The sequence below is a fragment of the Phoxinus phoxinus genome, assembly GCF_949152265.1.
Source record: "Phoxinus phoxinus genome assembly, chromosome: 2".
Taxonomy (NCBI): Eukaryota; Metazoa; Chordata; class Actinopteri; order Cypriniformes; family Leuciscidae; genus Phoxinus; species Phoxinus phoxinus.
The window spans coordinates 13,555,865-13,563,871 of NC_136877.1; the positions used below are offsets into that span (position 1 = coordinate 13,555,865).

At 37.3% G+C, this 8,007-nt stretch overlaps 1 long non-coding RNA gene across 1 annotated transcript; it reads left to right on the plus strand.

Moving 5' to 3' along the window:
• The first annotated feature begins 221 nt into the window (after positions 1-221).
• Positions 222-7,628, plus strand: LOC306988341. Its single transcript, XR_013795378.1, has 3 exons — positions 222-386; positions 2,315-2,362; positions 7,355-7,628. It is a non-coding gene; the product is annotated as an uncharacterized lncRNA (long non-coding RNA).
• Positions 7,629-8,007: the final 379 nt, after the last annotated feature.

The following is an 8,007-nucleotide window of genomic DNA, read 5'->3' on the forward strand; positions in this document are numbered from 1 at the left end:
AAAACTTTGACTTAAATGGCATTTCTGTGAATGTGTATGGCGCTTAAATGAACAGATCTCTTGCGAATTCCATTTAAAAAGAATGTGTATAAATCGTAATTATCAACTTAATAATTATTCTGCTTCATAATTTGTAATAAAAGCAGCAGTGTATCTCTCCCTTGCAATTGTTTTCGTGGACTTTTATTGTGAAAAGCGCCAGAAGTAAATGTGTGTGGGCCGATGAATGAAGCCGGAAGCGGGAAGTCTGGACGATTATGGAGAACACACGTAACGTTAGCGTTCTGCCATCTCTGCCGAAACATTCCTATTGGTTTGATTTCTGGATGTTTCTAGTGTTCGATGTAATTTTTTTCTTGATCATGTACTTCGTCATTCCCTGAGTGGTGAGTGATGAGATTCATATCGCAACCTCTCTCTCTCTCTCTCTCTCTCTCTCTCTCTCTCTCTCTCTCTCTCTCTCTCTCTCTCTCTCTCTCTCTCTCTCTCTCTCTCTCTCTCTCTCTCTCTCTCTCTCTCTCTATATATATATATATATATATATATATATATATATATATGAATATCTATATATATTAATATAATATGTACAATAAATGCACAAAAACATTCGCTGATGTATGTAAACTTGTGTACACAATTTCATATAACCTTATCAAGGCATTGCTACAAACTGTTTATGACGCATACAAAGCTGAAATAATAAGTTAAAGCTTTATAATATATTACTGATGTATAAAGTTTAAATACATTTAAAGTAATGTTCAGCATGTCCAAATATTATTTATTTCGTCTTCTTCATAATCAATATTCTTACACTGTAATGTTGCTTTTGAAATCTAGTTTAAAGCTTAAAAACATTAAAGGATTACGGTATTCACCTCAAAATGAAAATGTCCTGATAATTTACTCACCCCAATGCCATCCAAGATGTTCATGTCTTTCTTTCCTCAGTGGAAAAGAAGTTAAGTTTTTTGAGGAAAAGATTTTAGGATTTTTCTCCACACAATGGACTTAAACCGCAAAATTGTTGAAGTTCAAATCAATGCAGTTTCAAAGGGCTTTGAAGTGCTTCTGGGCTCTGAACGATCACAGCTGAGGAATAGGGTCTGAGGAATAAATAGCCTATTTATTTAATGTTTATATTTTGAGGAATATTTATCTAGCGAAACGATCCGTACGTCATTTTCTAAAAAATTAAATTGTAACCACAAATGGCCGTCTTGTACCATCTCTGGATGCGCTACGTATTATGTCATCACGTTGGAAAGCTCACGGAAAAAATATATAATAATGAATTAAAACAAAGATCTCGGACGATTTTGAAGTTGGAGGAGAAAATGTGATTAATTTTTCGCCCTTCTCTAACTTTTTGAACCGGAGTGCACAGACAAATAACTTAAAGTCCGCGTGAACCGGAAGTTGCAAACGACTTTTCTCAAGTGTTGTGACGCATTTCCGAGTGAAACGGAATATTGAACAGAGGGCAGGGTTTTACTTCAGCGCTCCATCTCTCGCCCATAGCAGAGTAACGGTTTGAGGGGAGTGGTTAAGTGTTTAACCAACCCAAGCCGTCAAGCCTATGTCATCAGAAAAAGAACCAAAGTAACTTTTCAGACTTTGATTAAAGATAAATTCGGCAAACAATTTGTTTCCATGTATTAACTTGCACGGATTAATTGTTCACCACAAGACTAGTAATATCCGCTAACAAAGTAAATGGGGGTCAATTTTGATTTAATGCTGACTTTAAACCGATGACATGACCCGTGACCTTTCTAAATTGATCACGTAATGTATGGCGCGTCGCAGACCAGCACAAGACGTTTTTTTTTAAAATTAATAGATAGTTTTGCAAGATACGACCCCATACTGTCTATGCAAGACCTTATTTCTTCAGCTGGGATCGTACAGAGCCCTTTAATTTGAAGCACTTCAAAGCCCTATGAAACTGCATTGATTTGGACTTCAACAATTTGGAGAAAAATCCTGAAATGTTTTCCTCAAAAAACTTAACTTCTTTTCCACTGAAGAAAGAAAGACATGACATCTTGGATGGCATTGGTGTGAGTATTGGGACATTTTAATTTTGAGGTAAACTAATTATTGAAGCTGTGTGTGACAATTTTTATGTTTGGGATTATATATGGTTGTGTGATTTGTAGATGTGGTTCAGGGCTTGATATTAACTTTTTGAGGCACTTGTCCTTTGGACAAGTAAATTTATGTTTCACTTGTCCATGCACAAAAGTCATTTGTCCTGGTAAAGATTTATAATTGTATCAGGTTTAATCTGTATTTCTCTGTTTTACAGCTGTAAACCTTTTCACCTCTGGTCCAGTTCACTAGGAGAGCCTGAATGGTCAGTACGGTTGATTTCAAACATCACTTTTGTGTGAGTCGGTAATCTTATACTGCAGTGAGTCATTTTACTAAATTAGTTCAGAGTAGTGTTGTCACGATACCAATTATGACTTCGATATGATACATCAATAAAATATCTCAATACTACTACTAAAACGATATACCACGACAAAAAACTAAAACAGGAAAAGTAATTGAGTACTATGACATACTGTGCGTTCACAATGCCGCCCTGCCACCGACGCCGTGAGATTTGGGGACACTCTGACGTAGATTTTAGAATGCGTGATTTTTTTACTTTATTTAAAGGAGCCGCAAAGCATATAAGAACTGAACATCAGTATCCTATTTTGTGCAGACTGGCCACACGTAGGGTAAGTTAACATAATTAAATCTTTTAAATGTGAAAGTAACAAAACACGAACAATTTCAGACACCTTGTTCCATGCGTAGTTCTTTTTATTAATGTCCCTGTATGTAAACATTACATTCTATTTGTAACATGTTTGCAGCGTTGAGCGATGTAGCCAATCACAGACATATGTGTTGATTTCTTGAACGCAATGGCCAATCAGAAGCATTTAAGATAGAATGTCCTCACCGGACTTTTTGTTTAGTGCTGAATTCTGCATGCTGGCAAATCCTCTGATTATAAAAGATATTATGATAGATTCATTATGCAGTCAGCTTCATCGATAATAACAGAGATGTATGAGATCGTGATGAACTGATGTCAGCTTTATAGGAATTATTAAGGGAGCGCGCATTTAGTCATGGCAAACCATGCACGCAGCCTGCTTGCTTTTATGTTAAATTAACAGTGGATTGTGAATGTTAATGCTTTAATAACAAATAATTTATCTGGAGCATTTATGCTGATGTGTATGGCGACACGTAGGCTAACACAAAGTTAAGTTACACAAAGTTACAATACACCTTAACTAACACAGTTTCTGCGGGAAACCCTACACAATAGCATAAAGAACATATACCTGGGAGGCTGAATAAGATAAATTAACAAAAGCCAGCGAGTCCAACAAGTTACCGGTAAGCAAGTTTACCAGGCTCCTGCGATCTCATTCCACAACACTGAATCCATTGAATTCTTCCTCTGTGTCGCTTCTGAACAACTCCGCTAACTAGAGCGCCCTCTCGCGGCTGTAGACGGTAATATTTTCTTTTGGTTCATCTCAGTCAGTATTAATTAATTTTGATATATAAGTCGCACCTGACTATCAGTCGCAGGACCAGCAAAACTATGAAAAAAAAGTGCGACTTATAGTGCGGAAAATCCGGTAGTCCTTTAATACATAGTCTACATTAATAATATAATAAAATTCAATATGTATATCCCACATTTCATGGTGGAGTTAATATTACTAGGCTAAAGTTACAGTAAATCCGTGGTAAATGATGGGAATTTGTAGACGGAAAAGCCTTCTGACTGTATCGCTGCGCACAGTGTTTCTCCTGTTCGTCAGCGCAGTTTCATCTTCCTTTAAACTAGTTTACATCACTGAGACATTTGTGTTCTTTGCTGAATTCAAGCGCTTCTCACTGGATCTCGTGACCGAGACCGATCAGAGTAAACGCATCTGCTCTAGTGAGCTCACGCTGCGCTGCCGTTTGGACTTTGAGCCGAGCGGATATTTTGAGCCGGTCTGTGTGGCGCGCACTTTTGGCACATAAACTTTATCGAACTCTTGATATAGTTTTATCGAAAAAAATTATATTGCGATAATTATCGTCATCGTTTTATCGCCCAGCCCTACTTATTACCATAAAGTTGACTTGATTTCAACTCTTCTTGCCGTCTAAGACGCGCCGCCGGAGCTCGCCGCCGGCTCTCATTGAAAATTAATGGCTTCCGGCCACTTTGACGCTCTCGCCGGATGGCGACTTTATGGTAGTGAGCTATGACGCGGTTGGGCGGCAACCAATCGGAATGTAGAAGTGCTCCGTTTGAGAGGATTCCAGGGAACGCAGTATAAACTTTGGTTCCGACCACATTAGTAAGCAAAATAGAGGAGAGGTTGATCATTTGAATTTGATAAGAAAGAGCGCAACACTATTTATAGGCAAGATTTTCGCGCTAGAACGCTTGTTTTTCAGAGGGAATGCAAATTAGAATAGCACCATGAACACAAAAGCCACACCACACAAATAGCTTTTAATTGGTTTATTTCGTTAGCAAACATGTCACTATAATTAAGTTCTTTCCATCGATCAATTTTCTGCAAAAATAACGATCAACATGCTTGTTTGCTTTGCTGCCCCTTTAAATAAAGTTTAAAAAAAGAACAAGCATTCTATCTACGTCAGAGCATCAGAGCGTCCACGAATCTTTCCACGGCGTTGTTGGCAGGGCGGAATTTTGCCACCCTCGCCGGCGGCGGTGTGAACGCACGGTAACGGTATGAGATTTTCACGGTATGATAATAGTCTCAGAAAATTAAAGACTTACGCTTAGGGCATCCAAAATGGCTAGCAGCAGCACTGCCCACACTATTTTTACTTTTTTTTTTTTCAGCGGGGGATAGAGATAGCCTGTCTCAGACATTTTCTCCACCGTACATGTATGGGTGGAGTCTATAGATTTATTGCAGTCAAGTGGAAAGTTGCATATGCGCAGGTGAGATCTGGTTTAATTTTTTTTCCCAAAACTGCGGATAAGCAAATGTTAATGATATGATAATTGTACAAACCACCATACCGTTACAACCCTAAATATGACCCACATGGAACTTTTACTAAAAAATTATTTTACCAATAAAATAAATAAATAAATAAATAACAGAAATGTCTCACTTATTCAGCATGTGCCTGCCCTGTTTTTAAACATTTCCACCACTTGAGCATTTCTTCCCCCCAAAAATAAGAAAAAATCATATGCCAGTGCGACCACACTGGCCAATTTTGAGCAACTACTAGTCTATGATACAGCCGAGCCTACAAGTATGCCAAATAGATAATTCATTTTTGCTACATTGGCAACTTAGCTAAAAGGATAAAGCCAAATTTAACCGTTATTATTGACCTCAATTGCCCTCTCACAAAATATTTCACATTTTCTCATTTGATTTTTTTGAATATTTGAGGGTATGAGCTGAGGGTGGAAAATATGTTCATATATGTCATGATATAGTTATTTGTTATTTTATCATTTCAAATATGCACATAACAAACAATAGGACAAATACATTAAGCAAAGGCGCAAATTAAATCAGCAGTGCTTTTAAGTTGCCATGAAATATATATTTTTATATTTAATATTGTAGTGTTTATTGTAAATTATTTATCTGTACACTTCTTTATTAATTAAAAATGTACCCTTATAATCTTTAATTAAATACGTTATCCTTCCCTCCCCCCTCGAAACGACTTCTCTTCTCTTCCTGTCATGTGCTATAGCCTATGGCGCGAGTGCGTGGCACTCCCCTCAAACCGTTAAGCCCCGTTCACACCACCAGCGACACGCAGCGACAAAGCAACAAGATCCCATTCATTTCAATGGAGTGCTGGCGACTTCCGGCGGGCGATTTCACTGTTTTATATGATTTTACTGTAACCACATTCATGGATATAATAAAATGATGCATGGAAAAGAAACTGTCGACAGTCTCAGTGAGTTTGAATTCATACATTTTATAGTTTGAGTGTTGTAATTTTATGATGCAAGTTTAGCACTGCTGCAGTTCACTTTACAGTTTCCCCTGCATTATGTTGACGACAAGAACATTTATTATTTGTCAAATACGAATGACGTTTTAGTGAGTTTAATTTGTTGCTTGATCGATAGTTAATCTAATAAATGATTGAATCCACTGAACACTGCTATGGTAATATGTGGTAAAAACTCTCTCCCAACAGCATACTGTTTCTTTTGAGCCTATAATTCCTAGTCAAATTAAAATGATATAATTGTATCACTTGTGATGGTGTTTAGTATAGATATGGCCAGACGTCCAGTCAACCAATAACATTAGAGCGACAGCACTACGAACGCCCACAAGTGGCTTCACAGTACAGAGATTAGTGACATATAGCAGCGACAAAATCGCTGGCGGTGTGAACGGGGCTTTAGTCTGCAATGAGCGAGAGATGGAGAGGAGGAGTGCAAAAGTAAAACCCTGCCCTCTATTCAATATTCCGTTTCACTTTGAAATGCTTCACAACATTGGAAAAAAAGTCGTTTGTAACTTCCGGTTCACAGGGACTTTTACGTTTTTAAAGGAGAACTCCGGTCAATTTTAACATTGAGCTCAATTTTTAGTAAATTTGGAGTGCTGTCAATACAGAGAACAACGACAAAAATCGGTGTTGCCTACACTGTGTTATCCTCTTTAAAATGTGCACCCTATTGACTTGAATGGGGTCTAATTTTAAACCTGCTTTTATTTCTCTTATCATCCTTGATGTGTCATACAAGTGCCCAGCCATGTTGAGTGATTTCTTCAGAGTGAACATGGTGAATCTGACTGCTGAAGATGTGAAAGATATTAATAAAAATGATGTTATATCAGCCAGCGCACATACCTGTATTTAATTCCTGTTTTCGATCGAAGTCCAAAGTAGTCGATTGTCGAGTTCACGCGCATAGGTTTAGTTAGCTATGATCACGCGCGTGAAGACAATGTCAATTAACTATATACTATGTGTATACAGGTGAAACTCGAAAAATTCGAATATTGTGCAAAAGTTAATTTATTTCAGTAATTCAACTTAAAATTACATTCCAACACGGAATGCACATTTCAAAGTAAAATAACTGGCTGTAGAAGTGTTTTTCAGAGAAAAGAGTATGTGAACATATTGGTATTTTTATGCTTTAGTAAAGTGAAACATTACATACAGCACTTTTATGTCTCTACTGTTTTTGCTCTGTAATGCATGGAAGTCGAGTGTGTTTCGTGTTGTATTTAATGTTTCTATCATAGATTCTGCAGCAGCGCTAGTATTGATGTTTTCTCATTCGTTTTGTTTCTGTCAGGACTGGAATGGTATCGACTCCTGGACTCAGTATCGTCCCGTACTGAAACAAACATTTCCCATTTTACTCACCTGCTTTTCTGCAAACAGACTTAAATGCATTTAATAACCAAAAAATTTGAGGAATCACTTAAAATGTCAAGATACACATTCATCTGTCTGGATGTTTTATACACATTGGCCTGTAACATATTATGAATATTAGCCATTAAAGTGTTTGTACATATGTATGTATGAATCAGAAATTGAATAATTAAATGTGTGTTACTTTTGAATGTGTTTGTGTTTACTTTTACTAACAGAGTAAAACAGACCACAGCAACAATATAAGGAACAGGCCTGGACTGGTCAACGGGAGCACCGGAAGAATTCCCAGTGACCTGGCAACTGATTTGGCCCGCTGCCTTTAAAAAAAGAACAAAACAGTCTGATCTCTGGCCTGCAAAACCTATTTATGAGCAAACATGAAATATTTCTTTGCACGTGTCTCACTCATTTATTTGTCGAGATGATGGACCCTATATAAATATATTCTCATTATTATTATATATTATTGCCTGCCAAAAGTACTAAAGTGACTGGCGTCCTCTGCCGCGCCTCTAGCCAAGTTTCCACTACTAAAAATATTTAGGTTGAGATTACACAATAATTTTA